Below are 18,433 nucleotides of genomic sequence, written 5' to 3'. Positions count from 1 at the left end.
TCACCCAAGGGGAGTATACACTCCAAGAAAGTTTTTCTAAAAGATAAAATGTGTATGTATAGAACATACTGACCACTAAAATAAATATAAAACTAGATCATTTAAAACCATAATATTACATTTCATTAGCGTATAATATTATATATAGTAAAATCACACTAATACACATGAAATGCACATCTCGTAAACCATGTAGGCTAATCAAAGGGCCATTTCTAAAGGGTAGTCATGTCATCTCATATAACTTTTGTATCTTAAAATAGAAGAGATGTTACAACACTCATTCAGACCGGGGTATGAATATGCATCCAACCCGATTTGCCACTCTAATTCCCTAGTCTCTAAAAACAGAGACTGGGGTCCACCTCTGAGACCCATAGTGACATGTTCAATCCCCATAAATTGAAAACTGTGTCCCATATTGTTCAGGATATGTTTAGATAGTGCGTTGTCAGTCTTTTTATTTTTTATAGAATAACAATGCTGGTAAATACGATCGCTGAGCTTGCGGTCAGTTTTCCCTATGTAGAAACAAGGGCAACAGACGCAAAAAGCAGCATAGACAACAGATTTTGTGTTGCAGTTGATTTTTGAATGGATAGTATATTTCCTATCCCTAATTGTAAAAGAGCTGCCCAACCTTAAGTATTTGCATCTGTTGCAAAATCCACAGGGAACTGTACCAACTTGCCTGGTGAACCGGGTGGGTGACCTAGATCGTTGCAATAGTTCCTTCAAATTGTTCCCCCTCCTGTAAACAACAGAAGGGTATGGGCCTAATTTTTGAAGTAATGTAGAATTATTGTGAATAAAATACCAGTTCTTTTTGATAATGGCCCAAATGGCACCAACGTGTCTACAAAATGTCAGAACAAAACTAGCCTTAAAGTCAACTACAGGGGAAATAACACTAGAAGTTGAATTGTCCCCCAAGACTCCATCCTGTCCATCACCAGTTGGTATGTTCTTTAAAGGAGTAAGCCTATGACCATTATTTAAAAGTAAAGGTTTGTAAAAGCCATTTTCTCTTTTCATAGTAACCTCCTCGATCAAGTCGTCAATCAGTAGGACAGGGTAACCCCTATTACAAAACATATTCTTGGCTCGGGGGTATTGTTCTTGTTTTAGTACCAGTTTTTCCATTTGTTCTTCACTCATATATATATATATATATATATATATATATATAAATTAGCACTTTTTTATGCATTGTTCAATCACCTGCTTAGCCTTAAATGGGCTATTATCAAAATGAAACCACTTCTTCAGACTGGGAAGTGCTTTTGTATGAAATAAATTGAATCATATCAATCAGATGAAGGAAAATCGTGTGTATGACATCTGCTGATAGCAACATGACAACTCCTCTATCGTATTTATTTCTCTGGAGTCATATTAATGCAACCTCTAGAAAATATTTGACAAGGAAGCCAACATGGAAATGTAGCAAAGAGATTTTACTAATTGTGATGACTGTAAGTATGGGCACACAAAATAGGTAGTACAGAGCCAGAATCTTCTGACAAAGACTAGTAAAGGAGCCAATGTATTGCGGGCAAATAACTAGGAAGGAAAAAGTCATAGAGTCTGATGAGGGCAAGTAGAAGGTTAGATGGTCAGTTGGAGACAACTTTCTTCTTAACAGGGATTAGTAATAGACTGTTAGTCATAGAAGAAAAAAGGTAGTAGAGTGTGACATGAAAGACTAGCTTGGGAAGATGCAGAAAAAACAGAGTATTAGTCCAACATATAAAATAATGCATGATGACTATAAAGATCAATCAGAAAAGTTTAGAAAAGACAGAGAAATGACAATGGAAAGGCAATATATAAGGATGCAATGAGTGGCAACAAAACCTAGAAAATACAGGATTTTCCCATCAACGTGTTTGCATAGGCATTTCTATACTCAAAGAAGTTGAGTTCAGTCTGCCTCTCAAACTTCTGAAGGCTTCAGAAAATTTTCCTACTGGGAGACATCAATTGGTGAATATGTGATGTTGGGGGGGGGGGATTATCTAAATGAGTGCATATCTTTTGGGAATGTAAAAAGTTGAAAGATTTTCAAAATTCCTAACAGAGTACATTGTCAAAAAATGGTAGTGGAGAAAGTTATTATAGCTATCAAAATTATTCTTATATAGAAAATGAATTGCCTAGATGTAGCAAGGCCCTATAAAATGTAATGCTGTTGGCTATCAAAAAATAGCAATTGCTAGGAAGTTGGATCACACATAAAACCAACTGTTACAAAATTTTGGAATATTTTAAAGGAAATGAAAGAAAAGAAGGTGAGATTTTTTTACAAAAGGTAAGGAATAAAGTCCATAGAAATAAACAGTCTATGTGGAACAGTACATTCAAAATAATGTTCATAAGGAATGATATTTCAGAGAATACAGAAACTGAGCCAACAGCAGCAGCAACCAAATAATAGAACAAACCACAAGAGCAGGATACAGGATGCAACAGATTTATTCCGGTACCTCGGCCCAACAGCCTTCAAAGGAATAAACATCAAGCCACCAACTGCATTATATATACTATATTATATTATATATATTATATATAACGCCAATTAAAAATACGTGTATTAGAACACATTGGCGATGTTCGCAATGCTAGGATAAATAGCCCTATATTTGAACATTTTCATACTATACATAATGGGTGTATTGACTCATTATTTTTTTTGTGCTTTGGCCAAACCCAATGCATGTTTTGGAGGTAATTTTCAACAAAGTTTATTAAATCTAGAAAGTAGATTCATCCTGAAATATGGTACTTTAAAACCTCAAGGTTTGAATTTGGAAGTGAATTTAAATATTTAATAGTATCTCTTTGATGAGCAATTCAATGTATTTCAGTTTTAAGTGTTTTTTACATTGCAAAATAATTGTGTTTGTGTCTTTAATTTTTTTGAGCTGTTTAATTCTTTCTCAATTGTATTTAATTGTTTAATTGCTGATTGTTGGGTAGCACCAGTATATATAATGCAGCTGGTGGCTTGATGTTTATTCCTTTGAAGGCTGTTGGGCCGAGGTACCGGAATAAATCTGTTGCATCCTGTATCCTGCTCTTGTGGTTTGTTCTATAATACAGAAACTGAACAATCTGTTTAATGTTAAATTGAATTATTGCTAAGACCAAAATCATAACTGTATAATGTGTGCAAAGGAATAAATTATATATGCTTGCTTTCTCTTGTATAATTGAAGGTGAATTCATGTGACTATACAATGTGCGATTTTTTTAAAAAAGTATCATGTACTTCTTACTCAGCTGATCCTCTCTATTCTAAGTAACTTTCCTTTGTCATGCATATGCTCATTTGCTAGACATTAATAGCAAGAGAGAATCTGATAGCAAGTGACATACTATATGCTGTCTGACATAATCTCTGCCATCAACAATTCACCCCACCCCACTGGCAGATATTGGTATAAAAGTACATAGTCCCACAGATGTTCATATGATGCTTTCTTCTTCCATATTGCATTTGTTCTAACTGCTGGTCCTGTGAGGATTTGACTTCCAATCTGTATTTAGTCATTATATTTAGGGCAACTTCCTTTTTTATGTGCTATGTTACATGACTTATGTACTTAGATGGCACTAAACGTATGGCTTCGGTTAGCAATGAGTGTTAATAATTATCAGGGATATATGGTAATAATCAGCAGTCATGTGGTAATAATCAGCAGCAATGAGTGGTAATAATCAGCAGTCATGTGGTAATAATCAGCAGCAATGAGTGGTAATAATCAGCAGTCATGGGGTAATAATCAGCAGCAATGAATGGTAATAATCAGTAGTCATGTGGTAATAATCAGCAGCAATAAGTGGTAATAATCAGCAGTCATGTGGTAATAATCAGCAGCAATGAATGGTAATAATCAGCAGTCATGTGGTAATAATCAGCAGCAATAAGTGGTAATAATCAGCAGTCATGTGGTAATAATCAGCAGTGATAGCAGTGATGTGTGGTAATAATCAGCAGTCAAGTGGTAATAATCAGCAATGAATGGTAATAATCAGCAATGAGAGGTAATAATCAGCAGCGATGTGTGGCAATAATCAGCAGTCATGGTAATAATCAGCAATGAGTGGTAATAATCAGCAGTAGTGTGGTAAAAATCAGCAGTGATCACAGTCATGTGGTAATAATCAGCAATGAATGGTAATAATAAGCAATGAGTGGTAATAATCAGCAGTGATGTATGGTAATAATCAGCAGTGAGTGGTAATCAACAGATGTGTGGTAATAATCAGCAGTGAGTAGTAATCAACTGTGATGTGTGGTAATAATCAGCAGGGATGTGGTAATAATCAGCAGTGATGTATGGTAACAATCAGCAATGAGTGGTAATCATCAGTAGGGATGTGCTGTAATAATCAGCAATGAGTGGTAATAATCAGTAGGGATGTGCTGTAATAATCAGCAATGAGTGGTAATAATCAGCAGGGATGTGTGGTCAACATCATTCAGGTATGGTAATAATTAGCAGTGATGTGTGGTGATACTCAGCAATGAGTGGTAATTTTCAGCAAGGATGTGTGGTAATCAGTAGTGAGTGGTAATAACCAGCAGGGATGTGTGGTAATAATCAGCAGTGAGTGGTAATCAACAGATGTGTGGTAATAATCAGCAGTGAGTGGTAATCAACAGTGATGTGTGGTAATAATCAGCAGTGATGTATGGTAATAATCAGCAATGAGTGGTAATAATCAGTAGGGATATGTGGTAATAACCAGCCATGACTGGTATAAGCAGGGGTGTGTGGTAATAATCAGCAGAGATGTGTGGTAATAATCAGCAGGGACATGGTAATAACCAGCAGTGATGTATGGTAATAATCATCAATGAGTGGTAATAATCAGTAGGGATGTGTGGTAATAATCAGCAGTGATGTGTGGTAATAATCAGCAGGGATGTGTGGTAATAATCAACAGTGATGTGTGGTAATAATCAGCAAGAGATGCATGGTAATAATCATCAATGAGTGGTAATAATCAGCAGGGATGTGTAGTAATAATCAACAGTGATGTGTAGTAATAATCAGCAGGGATGTGGTAATAATCAACAGTGATGTATGGTAATAATCATCAATGAGTGGTAATAATCAGTAGGGATGTGTGGTAATAATCAGCAATGAGTGGTAATAATCAGCAGGGATGTGTGATAATCATCAGTCAGGTATGGTAATAATTAGCAGTGATGTGTGGTAATAATCAGCAATGAGTGGTAATTATCAGTAAGGATGCATGGTAATCAGTAGTGAGTGGTAATAATCAGGACAGATGTGTGATGATAATCAGCAATGTGTGTTAGCATGCCAAGTGGTAATAATAAGCCATGAGTAGTAATAATCATCAATCATGTGGTAATAGTCAGCAGTGATAACAGTGATGTGTGGTAATAACCAGCAGTCGTGTGGTAATAATAATCAATGAATGGTAATAATCAACAGTTGTGTGGTAATAATCAGCAGTGATGTGTGGTAATAATCAGCAAGGGATGTATGGTAATAATCAGCAATGAATGGTAATAATCATCAGTCATGTGGTAATAATCAGCAGGGATGCATTTTAATAATCAGCAAGGGATGCATGGTAATAATCAGCAATGAATGGTAATAATCATCAGTCATGTGGTAATAATCAGCAGTGATGTGTGGTAATCATCAGTCAGGTATGGTAATAATTAGTGATGTGTGGTAATAATCAGCAATGAGTGGTAATTATCAGCAAGGATGTGTGGTAATCAGTAGTGAGTGGTAATAATCATCAGGGATGTGTGGTAATAATCAACAGGGATGAGTGGTAATAATCAGCAATGAGTGGTAATAATCAGCAGTGATGTGGGGTAATAATAAGCCATGAGTGGTAATAATCAGCAGTCATGTGGTAATAATTAGCAGTGATAACAGTGATGTGTGGTAATAATCAGCAATGAATGGTAATAATCAGCAGTCATGTGTTAATAATCAGCAGTGATGTGTGGTAATAATCAGCAAGGGATATATGGTAATAATCAGCAATGAATGGTAATAATCATCAGTCGTGTGACAATAATCAGCAGTGATGTGTGGTAATCAGCAATGAGTGGTAATAATCAGCAGTGGTGTGGAAAAAATCAGCAGTGATAGCAGTCATGTGGTAATAATCAGCAATGGATGGTAATAATTAGCAATGAGTGGTAGTAATCAACAGTGAGGTATGGTAATAATCAGCAGTGAGTGGTAATCAACAGATGTGTGGTAATAATCAGCAGTGAGTGGTAATCAACTGTAATGTGTGGTAATAATCAGCAGGGCTGTGATAATAATCAGCAGTGATGTATGGTAATAATCAGCAATGAGTGGTAATAATCAGTAGGGATATGCTGTAATAATCAGCAATGAGTGGTAATAATCAGTAGGGATGTGCTGTAATAATCAGCAATGAGTGGTAATAATCAGCAGGGATGTGTGGTCAACATCATTCAGGTATGGTAATGATTAGCAGTGATGTGTGGTAATACTCAGCAATAAGTGGTAATTATCAGCAAGGATGTGTGGTAATCAGTAGTGAGTGGTAATAATCAGCAGGGATGTGTGGTAATCCGCAGTGAGTGGTAATCAACAGATGTGTGGTAATAATCAGCAGTGAGTGGTAATCAACTGTGATGTGTGGTAATAATCAGCAGGAATGTGGTAATAATCAGCAGTGATGTATGGTAATAATCAGCAATGAGTGGTAATAATCAGTAGGGATGTGCTGTAATAATCAGCAATGAGTGGTAATAATCAGCAGGGATGTGTGGTCAACATCATTCAGGTATGGTAATGATTAGCAGTGATGTGTGGTAATACTCAGCAATAAGTGGTAATTATCAGTAGGGATGTGTGGTAATCAGTAGTGAGTGGTAAAAATCAGCAGGGATGTGTGGTGATAATCAGCAATGAGTGGAAATAATTAGCAGTGCCGAGTGGTAATAATAAACCATGAGTGGTAATAATCATCAGTCATGTGGTAATAATCAGCAGTGATAGCAGTAATGTGTGGTAATAACCAGCAGTCGTGTGGTAATAATAATCAATGAATGGTAATAATCAACAGTCGTGTGGTAATAATCAGCAGTGATGTGTGGTAATAATCAGCAAGTGATATATGGTAATAATCAGCAATGAATGGTAATAATCATCAGTCATGTGGTAATAATCAGCAGGGATGCATGGTAATAATCAGCAATGAATGGTAATAATCATCAGTCGTGTGGTAATAATCAGCAGTGATGTGTGGTAATCATCAGTCAGGTATGATAATAATTAGTGATGTGTGGTAATAATCAGCAATGAGTGGTAATTATCAGCAAGGATGTGTGGTAATCAGTATTGAGCGGTAATAATCAGCAGGGATGTGGGGTAATAATCAGCAGGGATGAGTGGTAATAATCAGCAATGAGTGGTAATAATCATCAGTGATGTGGGGTAATAATAAGCCATGAGTGGTAACAATCAGCAGTCGTGGTAATAATTAGCAGTGATAACAGTGATGTGTGGTAATAATCAGCAATGAATGGTAATAATCAGCAGTCATGTGGTAATAATCAGCAGTGATGTGTGATAATAATCAGCAAGGGATATATGGTAATAATCAGCAATGAATGGTAATAATCATCAGTCATGTGGTAATAATCAGCAGGGATGTGTGGTAATAATCAGGAATGAGTGGTAATAATCAGCATTGATGTGTGGTAATAATCAGCAGGGATGTGTGGTAATAATCAGCAATGTGTGGTAATAATCAGCAGGGATGTGTGGTAATAATCAGCAATGTGTGGTAATAATTAGCAGTGATGTGTGGTAATAGTGCATTTACTGTGAAGTATTTGACACATCAAGTGCTCCTTTTGCTGGATGCCACTACTGGATAATAAAATGTCCCAGTTACATTTTTATATGTATTTTCACTTATGCTTCTAAAGTTTTCAAAGCTAAGTATAAACTTGGAAAGCTACACATCTCACATAACATACCTCACACTGGCCAGTGCAATTCTATGTGCCTCTGTTCTATATAGCTTAGTGAAAAATGTTCCCTTTAGAGAGTTTCCTTAATTCATTGTATATTCACTACCATTATATTAACTGACATTACTGCTCAGACCATACACCATCAAAATGTGAGTGCGTCACTGTTTGTTTTTCAATTACTTAATTGCCGAGAGACCAGAAATGCCCCTATTCATGGGTGATACAGTAGCACTGTCGGGCTAACTGACTTGCTCAGAGTTATAAAGCTGTCAGGTATAAGCTGAAGATACTGAACTCAGGACTACAGAAGTAAGATTTTAAGCAACATTTAATCTTAAACCTGTGAGATAACTTGGTAGAAAATTACACAGCCTATATCTGCCCGAGTGCAATGCTGCAATCACTTCTAGCTGGATAGCAAAAATACCTTTCTACATTTTGTAAATTGTGACAATATATGCAGCAGTCCTATCATTCAGTGCAGAAAACCTAAACATGGGTGGGAGGTTGGCATAATGGTCAAGGTGTTTATATTGCGGACACAAGGTGCAGATTTTTTTTCTCGCATGGGGCAATTTGCTAGGCTTAAAATGGCCCACAAGGGTGGCTAGCCTAGTACTAATCTATGAACCTATGAACAAATGCAGAGTCATTTGCTGCCCCATTTATGTGACACGTTCAAACAGGAGACCTGACAACTATCTCAATGACCTTGCCTGTTCTTGTAGTTATATGATTAAACTGCCTGAAATGTTTTGGCCACTATACACTACAAATACTTTTACGAACTTAATATAGTTGCAATTTACACTATCTGTCTTCTTATCCAATCTCTCTTGCTTTCTTTATTTCTGTGGCTGAATAAACAGAATTGATTAATCAGTATTCTTACTTATGAGAATATACAAACAGAATCCCTAAAAATTTAACACACTGGGTTTATTTTCTTGTATTGTATACCTCTATAATATGTGTTTGTCTTGTATATCTACTTCAGTTTGTATTATGTAAAAACTTTCTTGACTTTCAAAGTTAAGATGATGTTACGTAAAAATTTCTGTGATTGTATGGAGCTTTTCTCCCCGGGCCTCCACTGAAAATGGGTCTTTGGGCCCAGTGGACTTTCCCAGCCAACAAATGTCAATCAATCAATCAATCAATAAATCCATTCCATTCTCTTCTCCAGACATCAAATTGCTGGAAACACACAGCCTAATCCTTGCCCTAATAATTTAAGGGCAAAAGAAATCCTTTCAACCTTAGATGTAATTTGCTAGATAACTAATAAAAGGATCAAATTTACAAGACACAAGGAGTATTGGAATGAAATTTCCTGAAATATAAGTATGGGTGAATCCAGCCATTAATGTGATATTCCCCTATTTGAAACACAGCTTAAACCACATATTAATGATCACATTAGATCTGTACAGATTCTTACATATTCAGAAATCACAAGTTATCACTTTCACAAAAAGTAAAGTTAGAAGGAGAACAGGTAGACCTATATCTGTATGGCCAAATAACTAGTGCAACCTACTATTTATTTATTTTATTTATTTTACATTTGTTGACCAGGCTAGTCTAGCTGGATATATGTCCATTTTCAGTAGAGGCCTAGGGAGAAAAGCTCCACAACAGCTGGATGCAACTAACATACATGAGTAACTATAGACATAAGGGGATACTAGTCAACAACTGGTTATACATAGTAACAAAAAAAACATACGAGTTAGGCTTATTTACATTACATAACAAAAAGAAACAGCAATGAGGGAAGGACATATAACTAGTTATATAGAATAATAGGTACAAGACAAAAATAGACACTTTTGACAACAGAGCTTAAAGCAGAAAAGTTAGTAAACCAGAAAGGTTAGTTGTAGCAAAAAGAGTTTCAGCCAGGATTAGTGCATGGACACAGCCATTGTGAATTAAGGAAGGTTTTTAGATGTATTTTGAACTGTGGAGTAGATGGAAGGGATATGAGATTACTTGGAAGTTTATTCCAAAGGATTCCAATGGTGTTAGTAAACAGAGAATCACCTGATTTGTTATTGGATTTTAGGGTTGCAGCTAGTAATTTATTGGCTGAGCGTAGGGTACTTAGATTTTTATATGGGTTGATCAAGTTAGAGAGAATGGGAGTATTTGTAGGATTACGCAAGATTTTGTGGGTGATGGTTAGTTGTTGAAAAATAAGCTGGTTTTGCAGTTCCAACCATCCTAGTTTATGTAGATTTTGACAATGGTGAGTACGGAATGAGGATCCAGTGGCAAATCTGGCAATGTTATTGTAAGAAGTGGCCAGCTTATTTTGATTATTTTTAGACAGATTTGTAAAAATTGGGGAGGCATAGAGAAGCGTGGAAATTAGGTGAGCTTGGGCAATAGTAGTCCTGGCTGTAGGTGTAAGGAATGGTTTTAGCCTATAGAGGAATCCCAGTTTTCTATTCACTGATTTGATGGTTGAGTTTATGTGTGAGTCAAAGTTGAGGTTATGGTCAATTGTTATGCCTAAGAGTTTAGTAGTTGAGTCTGGTACAATTACAGTGCCATTATTTGATGTAATTGTGAAATCAATAGAGGGAGACTTCTGGGTAGGGGTAAACAGTAGGAGCTTGTTTTTTGGGGTTAAGGAGGAAACAGCATTTGGAGAACAGGTTTTCAACTAAGGTAAATACTTTTTGGGTGTTAGACTGAAGTTCAGCAGAAGATGCTATGGCGCAGATTAGGGTCGACTCGTCGGCATATTGAATACAGGTGGTTTGAGGTAGGGATGTTTTCAGGTCATTGATAAAAATAGAAAAGAGGCGGGGCCCCAAAATAGAGCCTTGTGGGACTCCCTGTGAGATAGGGAGTAGAGTAGATAGGTTGTTGTCCCAGAGGACCGCCTGTTGTCTATTTCTAAGATAGGATTCAAACCATTTGACTGCCTGAGTGTCAACTGAAAGTGAAGTAAGTATATCTATCATTAAGTGATGATTCACCATGTCAAAGGCTTTGGAGAGGTCTAGAAAGAGAGCAGAGGTGAGCAAGTTGTTGTTTCGATTTTTATTAATTGAGTCAGAAAAGGATAGGAGTGCAGTAGTAGTACTATGAAAAGGCCTAAAGCCATGCTGGCAGTTGGTTAAAAGATTATTTTGGAGGAGATGATCGAGAAGTTGCCGGTGAATGCATCTCTCCATGATTTTTGCTAAAGGAAAAAGTAGAGCTATGGGACAGAAATTAGAGAGTTCAGTTGAGTTTCCTCCCTTATGTAGAGGTATAATATATGAGACTTTCCAAAGTGATGGTATAGTGCCTTCTGTGATGGTCCTATTAATTAAGATAGAGATAGGATAAGCAAGTACTCCAGCTGCAATCTGCAGAAATTCAGCTGGAAGGAAGTCATCTGAGGGGGTATATGGTTTTAGTTTTTGAAGCTGGGTATGGATGAGAGAGGTTGGAACAGGCTGTAATTGGAGGGGAGGAGGTAAAATGGTTTGTGAGAGAGTGTTGGAGATGCTGGCTGGTGATAAGGTACTTGCTAATGATTTGACTGAGTCCACAAATAATTTATTAAAGGAATTGACAATTTGGCAGGGAGAATTTTGAGTCAAATTAGCTGGGGTTGGAGTTTTGGACTGCCATGGGTGGAGTAGGCTATTTATATCTGACCAACATTTTTGAGGGTTTTTATGTTGGGTGTGCTGGAGCTTATGGTAGTAGTTCTTTTTATCATGGACTATTGATTTTTTTGTAGCATTTCTCAACTGTCTAAACATTTCATGATCAGTTGGGTTTTTAGTATTTCTCCATTTAGACCAAATTCGATTTCTTTGAAGGATTTTTTGTCTTGTCTCCTTAGTGAGCCAAGGTGCAGGTTTGCTCTTAGTTCTGACTGTCCAAGAGGGTGCATGGTGTTCTAGGATTTGTAGTAATTTATTATTAAAGTAAGAGACTGCTTTGTCAAGTGGTAGGTATTTAAGGGGTGATCAATTGCAAGCTTTAAGTTCGGTTTGAAAGCTAGCTTGGTTGAGGTGTTTTTTGTTACGGATAGTTCTATAGATTGTGTGGTTAGGTATGGGGTTTTTTTGTCTGGCACTGAAGATAAGAGAATGGTCACTAATATCATCAGGAAGTATACCTGATTTATAAGAAAGGGGATTACTGTTAACTAGTATCCAGTCTAAGGTGGTTTGCTTGTTGCTAGGTTTATGGGTTCTGTTAGGGGAGGTAATGGTTTGATTGAAGCCATATAGGTTTATATGAGTGTTTGGCTGGGCAGAGTTACAACAGTTCCAGTCAATGTTAAGTCTCCAAGGAGTATGGTTTCTTAAGGAAAGGATGTGGAGAGCCAATTAAGGACAGTTTCAAGAGTGTTAATGTTGTTGCCTGGAGGGATATAGGAGCAGATTATATATAATGATTTATTAGCATGTATCTGTAGTTTAGAGATTAGGATTTCAATGCTATTGGGTGAGGGAGGTTGGGTATTTAGTGGTGTAACCTGTAAATGAGATTTATATAATATTTATTTTACATATTTATTTATATAATATACTATACTCTCTGGATGCAGCATAGCCACTAGAGAATAACTGAATTAAACAGGTTATTGTAATAGAAAGATTGGTTGGTAAGGGGTGGTGGTGGTTTGAGAAAATGACAAAAAACATCTACATCTACAAGTAAAGAAGAATAATTTAATGTAAACAGCCACTCTGAAACCTTAGTCATTGTTCATTAATTTATATTTGCTATCCAGAAATGTTCAATGAGATAGTGGTACAATAAGCTAGATACATTCAAAATAGACCAAAAATAAAACTGAGACATAATGAGACAGCATACAATATAGCTCAGTTACTAGAGTAAATAAACACTGTATGTACTAATTTGGTACAGAATTAGTTGTAACAGTTATTTGAAAACTAAGAAGTATGGGTTCTGCATAAGTGCTATTAAACTGGTAACTTTATTTTCAAAAACACATTACTGGCAAGATGTGGACATCATGGTATCACATTGCTTAGATTTTCTCAAGCAGTGAAAAGTCTCACAAGTCATGCCACCCCCCTTACATGAGTCCTCCGCAGGCCACAAAAGGTAATAATTAGATTTAGCAAAATCAGTAGGATGTAAAGAAAAAACTTATTATAAGAATGAGAACTAAACATACGACTCAAATTATTAGCTTGGGAAAATTACAAAGCATGTTAGAAAAGTATTATTTTTATAATAGAAAGGTTTTGAATTTTGTTATGGACTCTGTAAATAGTATAGTTTCATGAGATTGTTAATTAATAATTGTGTAAATTATTATTGTTTGGTTTTAAAATCAAATAAAAATTTAAAAAAAAATGGAGTTATGCCTGTTGCCCTCACTATGCCTATGCATGTATAAGTATAATCTTTATACAAGACAAACTGGCATGTGGTGACACCAAAGTTATATCCTCACTGCAACATGGCAACCTATCACAAAGAATAGGTCATCTGTTATATGGACACTACAAACATCTATATGTGAATCAGTGTACTGCTTCAACCATCATTTCCTCAGTATACTTAGCATACAATGCCCCTGCAAGAAAATGTAGCGTGAACGTAAATGCTCAGATGGGGTAATGGGTGATATGACTGGGCAATTGCTGGAAGGGTAAAAGCATTGGAAAATTCTGAGCTGTGTGTTTCCTCTAAAGATACAACCATCTATAAACATGTAAGAAACAAATATGATCATAAAAGTAAATAGCCATTGTTTCTGCAACCCAGAGAATATATTCTGTTGCAAATATTAAATCGGGTACAGTCAAGCTAACTGGCAAGCAGTCTACTTCTGTTGTTAAAGTCTTCACTAATACTGACTTTCTGCTGGTAACTCGGTAGTTTAGTTTCCACTTTACTGATGGTTAAGAAAACTCTAATTCTCATCCTATCACCTTCCCTTTGAATGTCTACCACCCTCAGTCAGAACTTAAATTTGAAAAAGAGAACAAAATGAAGTGTTTGTCAAAGAAATGTCTTTCCGTCTTTCAGTGACTTTTCTCTGAAGTATTTGAAGCTGACTCCTTAATACATAGTTAATCTTTTAATATGAAGCTTAAAGAAGGGTAACATCCACTGACATTGGAGAGTAAGCACAAAAATCCTTGTGCATGGTGGGACTGCAGAGAACTCTCAGTGTGCTCTCTCTAGCTAAAGTTTAGAAACACTGCATAAGTAATTAGAAGACGTTATTTGAATAAATACTCAGTGATGTCAGACACCCATCATGGGCTTAAAGTTGGACATGGTGTCAACACTCTATCTTTATCATGGCTGCTCACTTTCTTGATCTATGTCATCAGGCACAGCAATCTCTGTTTTATTCAGGTAGGTTGCAGATGCTAGTATTGACTCAGATAACCTCATACAGTGTCTGGATTATTTCTCTAATTGTATTCAGCTAATTAAATTGAGGCCATGTCATGCTATTTCAAGAATCCTCACTATAGGTCTACCTCAAGGTTACATCCTGGGGTCCTGTAATATTTTCAATATACAAACGTGAACTATGGTAACATTATGGAGAGGCTATTTACATAAATGGTACATAAAATACCCCAAAGGAGCATTAGAAAACTTGAGTTCTATCTGAAAGACTACATTATTCACTGTACCAAGAAGAAAGGTATCTGACTAGCAGCTAGTCTAGCAGACTAAGGCTATGAGCTGTTAAAAACCCACTTCTTGTAGTCCAGGACATGATTACCTCAGCCTCCATTTCCTATTATGTGACCTTGAGCATATCATTTAACCAGACAGTGCTCAGAAGCAATTGGGAAATTGGAATAGTTAGCACCATGATTTCCTGGACTGAATGTTTAATAACCAACTTCCTTGCCTTCTGCTGTCTATGATATGTGGCTACACTGTTTCAATATTTACGGATGCATGTTCAGAGGTTACAACCTGCCCACAGTATTCACTGACAGGTAGGTGTTTGTGTGTGTGTGTGTGTGTGTGTGTGTGTGTGTGTGTGTGTGTGTGTGTGTGTGTGTGTGTGTGTGTGTGTGTTTATGCATTTTACATTATGGACTAAAGTTATGTTCATTATTAAGTGTCTAGTACATAAAAGTGAAACAGTTCCAAGTAGTATTTAATCATCACAACTTAAACTGTGCAAACATATCTGGCTGTTTGGCTTGTAGAATTCTAATATTCCTTAAGTACAAGACTCCTGCTCATTTAGGGCAGTATGAGACATCTGTCAAAATGAATGCTTAAGCCATAAGTTTGATCTTTCTACATCATGTTCAACTGATGTGTTTTTGTACTGACTTTGTGAAAATTGTGTTAAATACATTGATTTACATTAGAAAGCAGTAAGAAGGAATAGTAGTGCCCTCTTCAAAAAGTACATTGGGACAGCAGGAATTGTCCTCCTAATCAAGAATGCTGACTGAATTCTAACAGTTCCAAATATCACCAATGAGGTCCTACACAGTGATGAAAATTTGGAGTCTGCAGTTGTCTTCAATATCAAAAATATGTATCTGCCAAAGCTGCCTAACCACCATATTCATAAATATAATATGCTCCGCATTGTACACTATGTCTAGTCTAGTGTCATTTCAGTAGTGTGATTCTTACACATGAATCTTATTACTGATGGGAAAACATAAATTTATGAATCACACAAAGGCACCCATAGTACATGGAATACAGTAGCATACTATACAGACTTAAGTTGTAGATTAATAAGGTGTTATGTGGTTGCAGGGTATATGGATAGACACCCATTATGTCCCAATATTTTGACATCATTGATTAAAAATAAAAAAGAAACATACGTTTAATTAATTTTCTACTAAAGAAAATGATGTATGTCATGTGCCTTAAATATTTTGTATTACTGGCCATGAAGGCTTGTCATTTCATTGTGCTACTCATTAGTTTCTAGGATTATAGTAGTCACTCTTAAATCACCCCATACTTTACTTTTAATTGCTTACATCAATGGTATATTCTGAGTATGTAAATTTAAAGGGTGCAAGCTTATGTGCAATGCATTTATAATAAGTACTTTCAGTTTAATTTCTCCAAGTCTTTTAGGTTTCTAATATCATGATGGGAATGGACGCCATTTCTAAGTCAAAGTATGATTAAAGTTTGTGAAATTAGTATTGTTTCAATCTTTGATGCTAGCCAAAAGTGTTCTTTGCTGCATCCACAATGTTTCCAGAACTGACTCTTTTTGCAATTCATATGGAGTTACATGTATTGGTAGCATATCTAAATAAGACTGCTCCTACTACTATTGAAACTATTGGGGTATTCTTCTTCCACATTTTCCTTGTTTCTGTCTGAAAATCCTGGTATTTTATGACTCTTCGTCTTTCTATACGTAAGACACTGTAATCACTGGGTGCAGAAATTCAACAATCAGTGCTGATTTTGTCTTCTTTTCATGCATCTATTTCTGAAATGCTGGTAATGGTCATCATTCTCTATAAAGCTTTGAGGCTCATGTTTTCAGTGCTTTTCAATATTGTAATGTTCGCACAATCCCAGTGCAACAGCCTCGCCACATTATTATGCCTTTCAGTATACAGGCCTTTTGCCATTAGTGTATCACACCCAGCAACAAGATGTGTGACTGTTTTCAGTTTACGCTACCTACATTTGTCTGTTTCTCCCATATGTTCAATGAACTTTGTAAACCAATGTATACTTGTCCACTATCTTGGGCCGCCAATATTAACCTTTAGTCTTTTTGTTTAAATTCACCTTTCCTTAACTATTCCTGCATCAGATCCTGATCGACATGAGGTTTTTGCAGAAGTTTTCTGTACTTGCAGATATATTTATGCATTTTCCACATTTCTTGCCTTCTCATCTGATCTTGCTCCTGATATTGTTTCTTTCGTTTTATGGGACATTCAGTTGCTGCCTGATTTTTGTCTACTTTTGTTTTGGTTTCCATTTCCACTTGACACCAATAAGCTTCTGCTAAACTAAGCAGGGAAGTCATCTTAGATTTGTTCTCTTCATGTTTCAGAACTTTCACTATGTTTGGATCAGATGATGTATAAAGTCCTATGATTGCAGATTTATACATGAGGCACATACTTCATTCAGAAAGAGGAATATATAATCTTGCTATACAATGATGCAGTGTTTTTATTGTTTTCCTGTACAAATTATCCAATACCTTTTGGGAACAGTCAATCACCCCAAACTGTAAGTTAGAAGAGGAAGGGCAAATTGATTTATAGCTTGACTTTGTTTCTAGAAGTCAGGGCTGTTTTCAGTATCAATTTTAAGAGTTTTGTTTGTTTTTGTTTATGTTTTATTGTCAATATTTCATCAGTTCCCAAATATTTACAAACTTCCTCCTGCTCAAGTTCCTTTGTATCACATTCCTGTTCCAATCTGATATTTTCTTGGTGCTGCAACTTTCCTGCTTTAAATGCTGCTAGTTTTCCACTGTTTCATGTTCACTGTAATGTAACTGATCAAAGCAGGTGCATCTTAAACATCTGTAAGCCCTCCTTTATCCATACATGTGGAATGCTGTCAAATGATTTTTTTTGTAATCTATCCATGCCATACTTAGATTCTTCCCCTTTTTACAATTCTCCATTAATACTTTATTTAACAACAAATGATCCTTTGTTCCATATGACTTTCTTTGGGTACCCAATTTCTATTGCCATGATTGAGTTTTCTTCTAAATGACTATAAACTCTATCAGCATCAATTCTAGTATATAGTTTATAGATCTTAAGAAGGCAAGTTATTGATCTATACTTTTAAGAATAGTTTGCAGGTTGTCTCTTAAGGAGGAGTACCATTTGTTCCTGTTATTAACCAGGTTGGTGTCTGTTCAGGGTGCACATATAAGTAGTTCTTACTCAGGGCTAAATCTTCTTGTAACAATGTTAATACTTTTAGTCAGAAGTTAGGTACTGCATCTGGGTCTGGAGTTTTCCAGTTAGGAGCTTTTCTTATTTTTATTTCAATTTCTCCGGTGGCTACTTTATCCCATTTCATATATATTGAGATTAGTTAAGTACTGTTTTTCTATATCTGTGTGAATCTATTCATCTGTGTTATTTTATTATTTCTTGTGACTGAAGCTCTGGTGTTTATTGTAAATAGATATTTCATATTTTCATGTTCTTTTATTTTTTATTATTAAATATATTTAAACTTTTCATTGTAACTGGTCCTTTAGAGAATATTTATACCTTTGAGAGTACTCATATCTATTTGGTGCCTCTGTGGCCACTCCTGAAAGCCTTACTGCATTGGTCAAAACACTACCATTTGTATTAATATTAATTTCACTCAGTATAATTTGGTACCATTGTAAGATCCTTAGAGTAGCTGGCTTTGGAGTATCTGGTGACAGTAACTACCTTATAGTCTGGGCATAAGGGGGCA

This window comes from Protopterus annectens, chromosome 13.part0, assembly GCF_019279795.1.
Source record: "Protopterus annectens isolate FY-2018-M chromosome 13.part0, PAN1.0, whole genome shotgun sequence".
NCBI classification, from domain to species: Eukaryota; Metazoa; Chordata; order Ceratodontiformes; family Protopteridae; genus Protopterus; species Protopterus annectens.
The sequence above is the reverse complement of the archived record's forward strand: the minus strand, read 5'-3'. Positions refer to the sequence as shown.